General features: G+C 40.9%; 1 protein-coding gene and 1 long non-coding RNA gene across 12 annotated transcripts in view; one reads left to right on the top strand and one right to left on the bottom strand.

Moving 5' to 3' along the window:
- Positions 1 to 15,624, top strand: part of LOC125960540 (uncharacterized) — a 293,564-nt gene that overhangs the window by 11,753 nt on the left and 266,187 nt on the right. The window lies entirely within an intron of this gene.
- The window catches only part of CRADD (CASP2 and RIPK1 domain containing adaptor with death domain), a 246,893-nt gene that overhangs the window by 12,931 nt on the left and 218,338 nt on the right, over positions 1 to 15,624 (bottom strand). For 9 of the 11 annotated variants that reach the window (XR_007470301.1, XR_007470302.1, XR_007470305.1 and 6 more), the window contains one exon: positions 10,368 to 10,460. The gene's annotated coding sequence lies outside the window, so the exon portion shown is untranslated. Of the gene's footprint in view, positions 1 to 4,657; positions 9,054 to 10,367; positions 10,461 to 15,624 lie in introns of those variants that run through there. The other 2 variants (XR_007470310.1, XR_007470311.1) reach the window with 1 other exon arrangement.

Here is a 15,624-nt window from a genome sequence, read left to right as displayed (position 1 = left end):
TAGAGTGGGCACACTGCCGGAGTCTGCCCAGCAGCCACACTGCCACACAGGGGGACCATGCGCCTAGCGGCTCTGCCTGTCCAGGGGAGTGAAGGTCAAGCCACACTGACTGAGATGCAGCTAGAAGGCCTGCAGCTTCCCAGACAGACACCGCTACCTGAGATCTTGCCCTGCCTGGAAGCCCAAGGCCAGGCCCCACAGGCAGTTCCAGACCCAGTGCTGGGATTCTGTGGAAGCCTTGGATGAGAGATGCTGAAGGGAAAACAGTTTTCTCCACTAACATCTGAGCTCCTCTGAACCAAATCTCTGTACCTTTCATAATGGAACAAAGGGGGAAAATGTTTGTAAGCTTGGGGGGCTGACAGTCACAGTTGATCCCCTACAAGTCAGTCTGTGCATTTCCTTCCTAAGGAACTGGAGACATAAGAAGTGCCAGGAATCCAAAAGAATAAATCTTCTGGAAACTGTTCCTGTTTGCCTTTGGAATGTTTTGATCCTTCAGTAGATTTGTTTCTTAGAGACTGTTTGCTTTGGCTACAATCAAAATTGGTCTGCATTCCCCAGCATCCACCTGCTCTGTGGGGTGATTGTCTTCCCTCAAGCAGCTATGAGGGCTGAGTACCTGCCTCCAACAGACAGCCTGTTACACGGACAATCCACTAAATCATGACTTGGGGCTGGGATCTGGGGCAGGGACTAGGGTGAGAAAGTGAGGTGTTCACCTTGGACACAAAGGTTAAGGGGACATCCAAAAACTCAGAAATTGAGATAAGTAATATTTTAATGAAACACTTTAAAAAATCAAAATTAATGCAAAATAATCCATGATGAACAAAATACCAATATTTCAAATAAAGATGGGGTCTATGCAGAATTAAAGGAGCAATAAAAAGTTTTACAGACAAGCAAAAGCTAAAAGAGTTCACCACCACTAAACCAGCCTTATAAGAAATGTTAAATGGAGTTCACTAAGCAGAAAAGAAAAGGCCACAATCGTCTTAGAAATAAGACAATTATGAAAGGAAATATCTCACTGGTAAAAGCAAACAATAGAAAAGGTAGTAGATCAATCACTTATAAAGCTAGTAGGAAGGTTAAAGGAAAAAATGTAGTAAAATCATCTATATCTACAATAAGTGAAGAAAGACACAAAATTAAAACATGTAAAATGTCAAAAAAATAAAATGTGGTGGGGGGTTAAAAGTTAAAATTATATGGCTGTTATAATGTGTACAAGCTTAAGAGATTGTCAACTTAAAATATATATATATATATACACACATACACACATACACACACACACACACACACACACACACACCCCTACCTCTTAGTAACCACAAACCAAAAACCTATAATAGATACACAAAAAGTAAAGAGAAAGGAGTCAAAACATAACACTAAAGACAGTCATCAAACCACAAAGGAAGAGAGCAAGAGAAGAAAGAAACAAAGAAGAACTAAAAAAGCAATCAGAAAACAAAATGGCAATAAGTATCAACCTATCAATAATTACTTTAAATGTAAATGGACTAAATGCTCCAATTAAAAGACATAGAGTAGCTGAATGGTTTAAAAAAAAAACCCAAGATCCATATATATGCTGCTTACAAGAGACTCACTTCAGATCTAAAGACATACACAGGGTGAGGGAATAGAAAAATACATTCCACGAAAATGGAAATGAAAAGAAAGCCGGGGTAACAATACTTACATCAGATACAACAGATTTTTAAACAAAGACTCTAAAAAGAGACAAAGAAGGGCACTACATAATGATAAAGGGATCAATCCAACAGGAAGATATAACACTTATAAATATATATGCACCCAACATAAGAACACCTAAATACATAAAGCAAATATTAAAAAGGGAGAAATTAATAGTAACACAATTATAGTATGGGACTTTAACACTCCACTTACATCAATGGACAGGTCATCCAGACAAGGAAACATTGGCCTTAAGTGACATGTTAGATCAGATGGACTTAATATATATATGGAACATTCCATCCAAAAGCAGCAGAATACACATTCTTATCAAGTGCACATGGAACACTCTCAAGGATAGGTCACATGCTAGGCCACAAAACAAGGCTCCATAAATTTAAGAAGGCTGAAATCATATCATCTTTTCTGACCACAATGGTATGAGACTAGAAATTAACTACCAGATAAAAACTGGAAAAAACATAAACACATGGAGTCTAAACTATACTAAAAAACCAATGGCTCACTGAAGAACTCAGAGGAAATAAAAAAATATCTTGAGACAATGAAAATGGAAACTCATTGTAAAATCTATGGGACACAGCAAAAACAGTTATAAGAGAGAAGTTTATATTGATACAGGCCTACCTCAGGAAACAAACAAACAAAAAATCTCAAATAAACAACCTAACCTTACATCTAAAGGAACTAGAAAAAGAAAAAAAAAAAACTAAGTTAGGTGAAGGAAAGAAATAATAAAGATGAGAGCAGAAAAAAATGAAATAGAGACTAAAAAAAATAATTAAAAAATATCACTGAAACTAACAGGTGGTTCTTTGAAAAGATAAACAAAATTGACAAACCTCAGCCAGACTTATCAAAAGAGAGAGAGAGAGAGAGAGAGAGAGAGAGAGAGAGAGAGAGAGAGAGGGCCCAATCAATAAAATCAGAACTGAGAAAGAAGTTACAACAGATATCACAGAAATACAGAGGATCATAAGAAATTACTATGAACAATTATATGCCAACAAATTGGACAATCAAGAAGAAATGCATAGGGCTTCCCTGGTGGCGCAGTGGTTGAGAGTCCGCCTGCCGATGTAGGGGACGCGGGTTCGTGCCCCGGTCCAGGAAGATCCCACATGCTGCGGAGCAGCTGGGCCCGTGAGCCATGGCCGCTGAGCCTGTGCGTCCGGAGCCTGTGCTCCGCAATGGGAGAGGCCAGAACAGTGAGAGGCCCGCGTACTGCAAAAAAAAAAAAAAAAAAAAGAAGAAATGCATAAATTCCTAGAAGCATACAATTCTCCAAGACTGAATCAGAAAGAAATAAAACAGCTGACCAGACCAATTACCAGTAATGAAATCTAACTAGTAATAAAGAAAAACACCCAACAAAAGTCCAGCATGAGATAGCTTCACAAGCAAATTCTACCAAACATTTAAGGATTAGTTAATACCTATCCTTCTCAAACTATTCCAAAAAATTGAAGAGGAAGGAATGCTTCCAAACTTATTCTGCAAGGCCAGCATCACCCTGAATCCAAAACCAGACTAAGACACCACAAAAAAAGAGAAAATTATAGGCCAATATTACTGATGAATATGAAGGCAAAAATTCTCAACAAAATATTAGCAAACAGAGTTCCTTTAAAAGGATCATACCACATGATCAAGTGGGATTTATCCCAGGGATGCAAGGATGGCTCAATGTCTGCAAATCAATTAATATGATATATCACATTAACAAAATGAAAGATAAAAGTCATATGATCACCTCAATAGATGCAGAAAAAGCTTTTTGACAAACACTCTTCACAAAGTGTATATAGAGGGAACATACCTTAACAGAATAAAGACCATATATGACAAATCCATGGCCAACATCATACTCAGTGGTGAAAAACTGAAAGCATTTCCTCTAAGGTCAGGAACAAGATAAAGATGCCAACTCTCACCACTTTTATTCAAACTAGTATCAGAAGTTCAAGCCACCAAAATCAGAGAAAAAAAGAAATAAAAGGCATCTAAGTTAAGTAAAACTGTCACTGTTTGCAGATGACATGATACTTTATTGAGAAAACTAAAGACTCCATCAAAAAACTATTAGAACTAATAAGTGAATTCAGTAAAGTTGCAGGATACAAAATTAATATACAGAAATCTGTTGCATTTCTATATATTAATAATGAACTATCAGAAAGAGAAATTAAGAAAACAATCTGATTTACAGTGCGTCAAAAAGAATAAGATACATAGGAGGAAGTCTAACTAAGGAGGTGAAAGCCTGTACTCTGAAAAGTATAAGACATTGATGAAAGAAACTGAAGATGACACAGACAAATGGAAAGATATCTTGCTCACGGATTGGAAGAATTAATATTGCATACCACCCAAGGCAATCTACAGATTTAGTGCAATCCCTATCAAACTACCAATGGCATTTTTCACAGAACTAAAACCAATAATCCTAAAATTTGTATGGAATCACTAAAGACCATGAATAGCCAAAGCAATCTTGAGAAAGAAGAACAAAGCTGGAGGTTATATGCTCATGATTTCAAACTATACTTCAAGGCTACAGTAATCAAAACAGTATGGTACTGGCACCAAAAGGACACATATATCAGTGAAACAGAATTGACATTCCAGAGATAAACCAATGCTAATATGGTCAATTAATATGTGACAAAGGAGGCAAAAAAATGTTGAAGACAGCCTCTTCAATACATGATGCTGGAAAAACTAGACAGCTACATGCAAAGGAATAAAACTGGACCACTTTCTCACACCATGTAAGAAAATAAACTCAAAATGGATTAAAGACTAAAGATATTATGTCCTTGTGCACACTGCTGTATTTAAAATAGATAACCAACAAGGACCTACTGTATAGCACTGGGAAAAAAAAAGAGTATAGCTCTATGCTAAGTAGTATGGATGTATAAAAAAGAAGAATAAAATACTATCCCTGGTCTCAAAAAATAAAAAATAAAATAAAGATATTATATCTTCCTACTTAATAGAAGTTTCCATTAAAAATAAAATTTTAAATGCAATATTTTAAAAAAGTCAAAATTGATGCAAAAAAATACATGATAAACAAAATATCAATATTTCAAATAAAGAGGGGTCCACGCAAAAGCTCCTGAGTTGAATGCAACTGGGAAGTGTGAGGATCAGCCTTTCCTTTGTGAATCCTGGTATCACCATGGCAGGTCAGGAAAGAAAATGTTCCCTCATCCCAGAAACATGAATCTATCCCACAGCAGGATGGCAGGGTCCAACCTGTACTGACGAAAGCAAGCCACAACCCCACCCCATGGACCCAGGCACAGCTTGAGGCCTCTTCCTCCCTCCAAGCCGCTCAGGCTCCCGTCCCTTCCCCTCCAGGACAATTCAGCCTCTGCCATACATGGATCTATATACATGTTTAATATGGTACATACCATGTATAATCATGCATTAACTATTTACTCCAGAGGTCTCCAGTGGACTGCTGGAGGTCATCTTATTTAGCTCAGTTTTGTTGTTGTTGTTGTTGTTTTCAATTAATTACTTAAAAATTGGGAGAGCCTCACCAAAAAGTCCAAATTTCTAGCCTATCTTTAAAAAGCCAAATTTCGGGCTTCCCTTGTGGTGCAGTGGTTAAGAATCCTCCTGCCAATGCAGGGGACACGGGTTCAAGTCCTGGTCCGGGACGATTCCACAGGCCGCGGAGCAACTAAGCCCGTGTACCACAACTACTGAAGCCCAAGCACCTAGAGCCCGTGCTCCACAACAAGAGAAGCCACCACAATGAGAAGCCCATGCGCCGCAACTAGAGAAAGCCCGCTCACAGCAGCGAAGACCCAACACAGACAAAAATAAATAAAAATAAATTAATTTTTAAAAGAATGCCAAATTTCCAGCTTGGAAAATCTGTAAAAATCCAAATGTTTGGCAACTGATAACAACAACAATAATAATAATTTCCATTATTGAGAATATATTAAATGCTGAGCTCAGTGCTCAGTACTTTAGATATTTTTTCTCTTTTAACTGTCACAGCAATTCTGTACTTACCACACGCATTTTACAGATAATGAACCTGAGGCTCAGAACTCTTAAATAACTTGTCCCAAATCACACACCTAATAAGCAGCCCGACCAGATTCAAACCAGGGGAGTTTGACTCTAAAGCTCGATCTCTCATTCTTCTGTATCTTCCACCATCCTGGGGGCATGGACTAAACTACTGTTTTTCAAAAGTGTTCCAAGAAGCCTAAAAGGCCCTGTGTGAGTATTAAGGGGGTGGGATGCCCCCACCCCCACCAGGAGGCTGGCTCAGGTCCCAGGGCTCCCGCTTTTATCGGAACAGTTCCTTTTTTTTTTTTTAAACCATTTGATATATTGGAGTCCGGTTCAAGAATTCTTTGAGGAAAGAGAATTCCGCTGCTCAGAAACAAAACCAAAACAAAGCTGCAAACCCAAATTGTCTTTTTATCTCTTCTCCACATACTATGATTTCCTGGATCATCAGGAAAACTTCCTCCTTCTCCCATTCCCAACCTACCAGATCTCTCTCCGTCTTATCGCATCACTCTGGTTCTGCCTTTGAGCATTTGGGTGCTCGTTGGGCCACTTCTTACAAACGGTGAATGGCCAAGTATCCAGCGACTTAGGAGCCATGGAGCCATCGACCTTCCTCACAGACCTGCTGTGGGCAGACAGGGGCAGTCTAAAACTGTGCTGAGGTCAACACAGGGTGGACAAGGGTGATGGGGTGAGGGCAGCAGAAGCTAAAATCCACTGAGCCTGGTAGAGAGGCTGTCCCCTTGCTTCTCTTAGGTCTTTTATGGGTCATCATGAATTTCAGTCCTGTCATGGCTGTCTGTGAATTGAGGGTATTCTTTTTTTTTTTTTTTTTTTGCGGCATGCGGGCCTCTCATTGTTGTGGCCTCTCCCGTTGCGGAGCACAGGCTCAGAGGCCATGGCTCAAGGGCCCAGCCGCTCCGCGGCATGTGGGATCTTCCCAGACTGGGGCATGAAGCCGTGTCCCCTGCATCGGCAGGCAGACTCTCAACCACTGCACCACCAGGGAAGCCTGAGGGTATTCTTTATGCAGTGTCAGGACAGGTGGCTTCAACGACTATACAGGGTAGTGAAAAGAGCCCTGGCAGAACCAGAGCTGAGCTCTCTCAGTGCGTGGCGCTTTATGACCTTGGACATATATAAAATGTGCATTGTTTCTCTCTGTGTACTTCACCCAACAGTCCTAGGGACACATGGCGACTACTTTCAAAAGCATAAAGTGACATAAGAATGGATGTTGTGTTTTAATTACATGTACATGGTCTGATCAAGAAAATCAAGAAAAAGTGGGAGCTTCCAGATCCTCTTTGAAGACAGGATGCTGGAGCTAGCCTTGCCAATGTGATTTCAGCCTTCGATTCAAGGGCCATCCACTTACCAATGACTTCCAAATCCAAAACTCATTCAGATTTCTGTCCTGAGATTCCAACACATGGTTCCTACTCTGTATTGAATAGCTCCACTTGGATGTCCTGCACACTCCCTCAGCAATTTCCAAAATGGAACTCACCCACACCTCTCTGAAACCTGCTCCTTCAGCAGTGTTCTAGTTCAGGAGCTGGCAATCCCATTCATACCTCCTGGAAACCTGGGAGCCATCCTCGACTGCTTCCCTGTTTCATTTCTCATGTTTAATCAGTGTCAAGTTTCTGTGGATTCAGTTCACTCCTCAAGAAGCTCTTGGATCTCTCCAGCCTCTCCACCTCCAATGGTGTGATGTGGACTAGACCATGCCCATCTCTGGCCTGGATGACTACAATTATCACCTATTGGTTATCCTGCTTCTGGTCTTGTCCCCCATCCTGAGTCTCATGCCCCATATCACCATTTAGGTCTTTCTGAAACACATACATACAGAATAATGATCTTTCTAGAACACAAGCATGATGTTAGCCTCATGCTTAAATCCCTTTGATGGTTTGCAGTTTTTCTTAGGAAAATCCTAACTCTTTAACCTGCATGGCAAGGTTAGCCCCCTGCCCATCTCTCCAGCCATCTCTACTCTCAATACTCCAGCCAAACTGCATTTTTTTCAGTTCCCCAAACACATTCTATTTTCTCACTTCTACCCCTTTGCACATGTTCCTCCTGCTGAGGATATATACCCCCTGTGATGGTTAATTTTACGTGTCCGCTTAACTGGGCTAAGGAGTAAGTGGTAAAACATTATTTCTGGCTGTGTCTGTGACAGCGTTTCTGGAAGAGATTATCATTTGACTCAGTAGACTGAGTAAAGATCTCCCTCACCAATGCAGGTGGGTACCTTCCAATCGGTTGAAGGTCTGAATAGAAGAAAAAGATAGAGGAAGGGTGAATTTGCTGTCTGCTTGAGCGGGGACATCTATCTTCAGACTGGGACTTCCACCACTGGCTCCCCTGGGTCTCAGGCTTTTGGACTCAGACTGAAGTACACCACTGGCTTTCCTGGTTCTCCACCTTGCAGAGCACAGATTGTGGGACTTCTAGGCCTCCATAACTGTGTTAGCCAATTCCTATAATAACTCCCCTCTTATATACATCTCTGTATACCTCCTGTGGGTTCTCCTTCTCAGGAGAACCCTGACTAATCCACTCCCATCAACTCCTACTCATCCTTGGGGTCTCAGCTTAGATGGCACTTTTTCTAGGAAGCTTTCACTGACCTTCTAAGACTGAGGTAGCTCCCCTTCTGTTGCATTTCCACAAGCACCCTGTCCTACCTTCATCGAGCTCTTACCATAATGCACAAGTTATAATTCCTTGTTGACTTAACTGCTTTCCCCATCAGGCTAAAAACTCCATGAAAGCATATATTCTGTTTTCATTTGTATCCTCCGTACCTAGGTCATAGCCAGGCACCTAGGATGTGCTCAGTAAGTTTTATTTTTCTGACCAGAGTGATCAGACTACCAAATGTATGAGTTGCCTTGTAGCAGAAATATTAAGAATCACTAGCGAGAAAGCGTATGCTTGTTAAGGACAACATTTCAGTCAGGTGTGCAAGTCAGACTGTGCTCTAACAACACCAAGAACTGACCATTAACACCTTGGCAATTTGATAACTTCTCTGTTTCCTAGAAGTCCACGTGTTTTGGGGTTTGTTTATAGAAGTTGTGAAACAAAGTCTCTTTCTATGTATTTGAGAACTTTCTGAGTTTCACTTAATTTCTTCTTGCCAGACTGACACACCTTTAAATCCTTGTTTGAGGCCCTCTGTGTTTTGTTGTGACCTTCTGTAGCCTCCACTCATCAGTGACCCTGGTTTTCAAATCTCCTCCTGATGGCAGTGTCTGAAAAACAGCTGTTATTAAAAGTGTATCCATGTCTGGTGTCCAGAGGTAGGAGAAGCGTGGGGTTTTTATTTTCCATGTTTAATCTACATTTTAACCTCTTTCTCCAAAGTTTCCAAACTATGGGCAACTGGTTAAACTATTTTAATTATTGTATCTCCCCACACCATTTCTCTCATTTTCAAACACAGGTAAATGATTCAGAATGCATCAGACTCTCCCTGGTGTCTGCGCTACAGAAAGTGCAAAGACCTGGATTCAAGTATTAACTCTACCATTTACAAGCTTGGGACCCTGGACCAACTACCTAACCTCTCTGAACTTCATCTTTCTCCTCTGCAAAGCAAGAACGACACCAACCTCACACCTCACTCTCTGCCTTGGGTGTGGGAGGCACTGCATAAATGTTGATGCCCTTCCCAAACAGTTCTGCTATTAATTATACCCATGATCATACAATGGTCTCTGTGGAATCTCCACAGATTGAAATGATTTTCTGGGACAATAAATCTCCACTGTTAGTAGGAGCAGTTGCCATCCAGTCTCAATGTCCTTACTCACTAAAGCAGCTAAAACTTTTAAGACTCCCATTAAATGATAGGGTTGTTTGCTTTCTTCCCTGCAAAGCAGTACTCACACTCTCTGCTCATTCTCGTGGCCTTGGGGAGGGGGAAAACCATCCCACATGAGGGAGGACCTCATCTGGACGCTGGGTGCAGAATTGAGTCACTGACCTCTCTGGACGCTGGGCCCAGAATTCAGCTGGACCACCATCAGGGGACATAAAATCAGACAAAGAGGAAGGGGTGCAATGTGCAAAAGTTGAGAGTCAAAAAATTCTAGAGGAAGCAAAATATAAGCAGCTGGGGGCGTGGCCATCTTAGCTCGGCAGTTGGAAACTGCATAGATTTAGATTTCCCGAAAGTGATTCTTTACCTTCGCCCAGTACCTGGCGTCTACAGAGATTTTTCACAGCTGGTATCTCCTTTCATCCTTACAACTATCCTGAGAGGTTGGCAAATATTTTTATACCAATGGTTTAGAAGAAGAAACTGAGGAGAGTGTGCCCAGATCACACAAGTTTACACAAGATGGAGCTGGGACTTAACCTGGGGCTTCTAAGACCAGTGCTCTTTCTACCACATTCTCCTGCCTCTCATGCAGTTGGGGAAGAGGAAGATTCCAACAAACGTCAGGGGGAGCATATATTCAGGAACCCCATCACAGTGCCACAGAGGGAAAACACGAGACTGGGGTATAAAAGACCTGGCCTCCATTCCCAACCATTAACTCTTGAGATGTCAGTCTCCTTACCTCTGCAAAGAATAGGCAGCAATAAATGATTCAAAGTTCCCTCTTGTGTTTCTATTTCTTGAATGTGTGTCTTCAGTTATTTTAATGTATAACCTAGAAGAAACGCCAAAAAAAATTTTTGGAGTACATCACAAGTTCAGCAGCAATGATGGTACCTTTGACCTGATGTGACCACTATGGCTGATTTTAAAAGTTGAGATTTTCATTCATGGTTTCTTAGAATTAGGCCTCACTAAACTTCAGTTAACCTTTCCACATCTCAGTTTCCTCATATGAAAAACAGGGATGACAATACCTTCAGTACAGACAAAAGGAATTTTCTACTCCTTCCTCCCTGCCATCTTGCTTTTTCCTAGCCTCCCTGCCACCAACCCAAGGGAAAAGGAGTTGCTAATCTGACTGGTCAGTGTCTGGGATCAGAAATAGAACCTTGTGCAGTCAGCCCTCTGTATCCATGGGTTCCATGTCTGCAGATTCAACCAACCGTGGACCAAAAATATTTGGAGATAAATTTTATAAAGTTGCAAAAAGCCAAACTTGACTTTGCCACTCGCCAGCAATTATTTACACAGCATTTACATTGCATTTGGTATTATAAGTAGAGATGATTTAAAGTATACAGGAGGTTATATGCAAACACACACCATTTTACATAAGGGACCTGAGCATCCATGCATTTCGGTATCTGCAGAGTCCTGGAACCAATCCCTTGTGGATACAAAGGGACAACTGTAATTGGGGGCAGGGTTGCCACCCCAGGAGTGGTTCTCTTTCTTTTCTATTATATACAGTTGGGTGGGCAATAGGACTCAGCCTTCTCTCTGACTCTCCACCTCCTCTACGTAAGTGCCTAAGAAGGTAAGTTATTAGTCACCTTATTTTCTCTGTCATTTTGTCATCTTTCCTCCATGCATCCTTCTAGAGGGTACTAAGATCCCAAGATTTAGATTCAGGAAGAAGTAAGAGGTTCTCTTTAGACCTCAAGGCCTAAGGCATGTGCTTTTATTCACTTTTAATCAAGACCTTAATGGGGATTACTGGATGGTGGCTCAGTTAATAAAAAGCAGGACTGTCTTCTTTGACTCTTTCTAGGAACTGAGGTAGCTAGTCTCCCAGACAGTCCCCCGTGAGCCCCCAAATTCCTGGTGTTCATATCCTTTTGCAGTCCCCTCCCACACCGTACAGGGTTGATGGGTGTGACCAAGAGAATAAGGCATGAGTGATGGTATGTAACTTCTGAACTAGTTGTAAGAGACTCTGTGGCTTCTGTCTTGGTCTCTTGGATCCTTTACTCCGGGGAAAGCCAGCTGCCATGTTTTGAGAAGCCCTGTGGAGAGGCCTCTGTGATTCTTTCTAGAGCAAACCCATACTCTTCTCTTTCTGCCCCACCCCCACCCCACCCCTGCACTGCCCCAGTGCCCAGCAGCACTCATTATACTTCATCATCCTGATATGAGGCCTTGTCTGACTTCCCCTTGCTCCATGAGGCCAGGAACGGACTATTTCTTACTAGTCTTTGAATCCTCAGTGCCTAGTGCAGTGCCTGGCACAGAGCAGTCTCTCAATAAATGCTTGCTGAATAAACAAATGGAAGGAAATTTAGTTTTATATTGATAATCATACCTCACAGGTAACTAATTTTTTTCCTTTTGTTCAAGTATCAATTTTTAACAGCTTTATTAGAGACAGAATTGATACACAAAGAACTGCATATATTTAATGTGTACACTTTGATAAGTTTGGACATATGCACACACCCGTGATACCTTCATGACAATCAAGGTAACAGACACTTCCAGCACAACACCTCCCAAGGTTTCCTTGTGTCCCTTTGGGGCTTTTGTTGTTGTTTTTGCTTGTTTGTTTTTTCTAGGTAAGAACACTTAACACAAGATCTACCCATCTAAGTGTGCACTTAACAAATTTTGAAGTGCACGATAGAGTCTTGCTAAGTATATGCACTAGGTTGTGTAACAGATCTCTAGAATGCATTCATCTAGCATAACTGAAACGTTATACCCAGTGAACAACATCTTCCCATATCCCCCTCCTCCCAGCCTCTGACACCACTATTGTATTCTCTGTTTCTCTAAGTTTGACTTTAGATTCCTTATGTAAGTGGAATAATTCAGCATTTGTCCTTCTGTGGCTGGCTTATCTCACTTAGTGTAATGTCTTCAAGGTACATCCATATTGTTGCAAATGGCAGAACTTCCTTCTTCATTAAGGCTAAATAATGTTCACATTTTAAATGTCAAAAGTATAAGGTTTGAAATTTTTCTTTCAGTAGAAGCCAAATATAGAAATCTATACTAGATTTCATAGACATTTAAGATCACTGAATAAGTCTGTGTGTAGAAATAAGGGACAAGTCTAAAGAAATCTCTGGAACTTAAGTAGGGGTTTCTATTTTGTCTCCAAATTCACCCTCATAATTTTAGTTCTAGTGTGTACCATAGGGTGAATCCCTTCTTCATAATTGGAGAACTTTATTTTTTCCCTTCTGTGTCCATATGCCTACTTAAATTATACCCAGGGTTTATCAAATTATACTCAAGCTGAATATTTTGGCCCCAAAGATGTATTAATTCTAAGTCTCTTACTGTTGCCACTTTGGGGGTAACTGTTTTTACTCAATTATACGGTACCCTGAGATTGGTGGATATTAATTCCAAAGACTGAGAGGACCTCTACGAAGCAAAAAAAATGGAGGGCAAACCACGAAGACCAGACTGACATTTTCTTTGTCCCCTAAATTTGCATTCTCAGAATTGAGCCAAAGGCCCCATGAAATTTGTTCCCAGCTTTCTGTACCTGCCTTCTCCTTCCCTCAAAAGCAGTCTTCAGAAGTTGATCAGTTGATTTATATGTAGGTACTGAAAGGTTCAAAAACTCAGAAAGAGGCCAAATTTATTTTAAAGATGATTAAGAAGAAAAATGAAGAGTTACCAGAAGGAAGAAGTATAACTAGACATTATACTCATGCTATATCTACCTCTCTATACAAATTTAGGTATGGGTGTGTGTGTGTGTGTGTGTGTGTGTATACAAAAACAAAGCAGTCAAACTTCTGTACACAGACTTAAGTGACTGTGTGTGTACATACATACATATATGTGTATATATACACATAGGTATATACATATATACAAATACTATATACGCATATATTTTTAAATCACCCACTTCTTTGGTATAGGGTACAGAGTTCTCATATTACTCTGGGATAATCTCCCAAGGAGCCATTTTATCTGAACACACAGTTCTATTTATCCAGTTTCTGATGATTAGTCTCAGGGGCAACTTTACGCAATACATACTGGCTATGACACAAGGCTTCTCTACTTAAATCAAATGTCCAAACTGAGATCCAGTAAGACAAACAGTACCTTCTCTTCTGCACGTGCCAGTGTCTGGGTATGTGGGATGGAATAAGACGCTGGTAGTGAGGAAGCCAAATCTTTTGAAAATCTTCATCCCCTCCCTTTTCCTAGATGATTCTGGGATTTAGATGTGCAGCAAACAAAAAGAAGAGGGACATTTTCTTGGAAGCTACAAAAGACCAATTTACTTTTTTTTTTTTTGAGCACTGCGAAACACACATAAAATAGGACATGTCTCTAAGAAGCTCTGACATATCTATCAGCCATGATCTCCTTTGTGTTAAAAGAAACCAGCCACAGAAATATTGTTGCTGCCAAAAAAGCGTTGTCTGCATCCCTTTTCACTTCCTCCCTGCAAGGATGCTTCATCAAATCATCACCAGAAGACAAAATCTGTTGCTTTGGGGCAGACAGTCAACGGAGGTTTGGTTGACTTTGTCACCTTGATGTGGTCACAGAGGTATTAGAGGTTGACCATGCAGCTGTTGGTTAAAAATGATAATCATCTGAAGAAAAGTACACATATACTGTCTCTACTTTCTTGGAACTGGGAGTTGGCTTCCTTGGACCATCTCCCCCTCCTTCCAGCTTCAAAAAAAGAAATTGCTAAATATTCAATTTGGTGTTTGCCTAAGGGTAGCTAAACAAGTCTCCTAGTGAGGTGTTTGTCTTTATTTCTGAGAAGGCAGCCTATCACTCAGTTTGATTCTAACAAAAATAAATCTCCCAAAACCAGCAGGGGAAAGGGGACTTATCAACAAAGGTCAACAGGAATAAATATCATCTCTAGTTGAAAATAAGGTTTTCTGTCAAAGCTACAGGAGCAATTGAAAGGCATAAAGAGATTTTTGGGTTCCAAAGAAGACCCGAAGACTCCAGCTGTCTGGTTGGTCTCCAAACATCAGGGAGTAAAGCAATATTTGAATAGTGTCAGCAAAAGTTTCTTCTTCAGAAGTGTTCCTTGGGTGGTGATGGGGTGTGTGTGTCAGGAATATATGGTGGACCATGAGGGGGTCAAATATTCTGTTCTTATGCTCCCGAATTGGCACTTTCTCAATCATATTCTTAAACTCACAGTTGTTAAGATGATCATGAAGAACGTTAGAAGCAGCAGAATCGGAAAGCAAAACAGGGAGCTGCATAGCCTCATCCTAGGCTTGTTCCCTAACATTAGAATTGGTCTAGAATTCTGTAATTTTTCCCCCTGATCTCCAAAGAGACACCAGTTCCACAGCCAGAGCCAGTGTAAGAAAAAGTGTATTCAAAGCCTTCCTTCGGGGTGTGGCAACTACCTATTTTGCTCCTGGGTCAGAGAGTACATCTGAACTCCAATTGCCATCCCTCTTCTACTTGAAGAAAAAAAAAAGCTGGTTAGTTCAAGATCATGGACTGAGCCAAGATGGCTACTTCTCCTTCCTCCCAAACACTAGGGAAATGAGATACATAACATAAGACAAAGTCTTAGTCCTAGGTAAGACTGAGTCCTAGAAAATGCTAGTTGAATAGAAACTAAAGAAGTTCTGAGTAGTAGCAGACTGGCAGAAATACCAGAGAGATGAGAAACACAGCTGAAGGAGGGGGCTGCTGGATGAATAATTCTCTAGCCTGTAAACTTCATCAGAACAAGTCATCATTTGTCTTATTCATTATTGTATCCTCTCTTCCTCGTATAGCTCCTGGCACAAAGTGGATGTTCAATAGTGACTATTAAATATGAATACACTGGTTTTCCTAAGAGAAAAACAAACTCAGGGTCAGCAGGAGAGAAGTGTATTATGGGATATCGACCGAGGAGTTGAAGCACTGCCAGGCCACTGTCCCCCAAGTTGCACACTGAGGAGCTAGTTATGGTGTTTGCCCTCAGGCTCTTAGTA

Source organism: Orcinus orca, chromosome 11 (assembly GCF_937001465.1).
Source record: "Orcinus orca chromosome 11, mOrcOrc1.1, whole genome shotgun sequence".
Lineage (NCBI taxonomy): Eukaryota > Metazoa > Chordata > Mammalia > Artiodactyla > Delphinidae > Orcinus > Orcinus orca.
The sequence above is the reverse complement of the archived record's forward strand: the minus strand, read 5'-3'. Positions and strand labels throughout refer to the sequence as shown.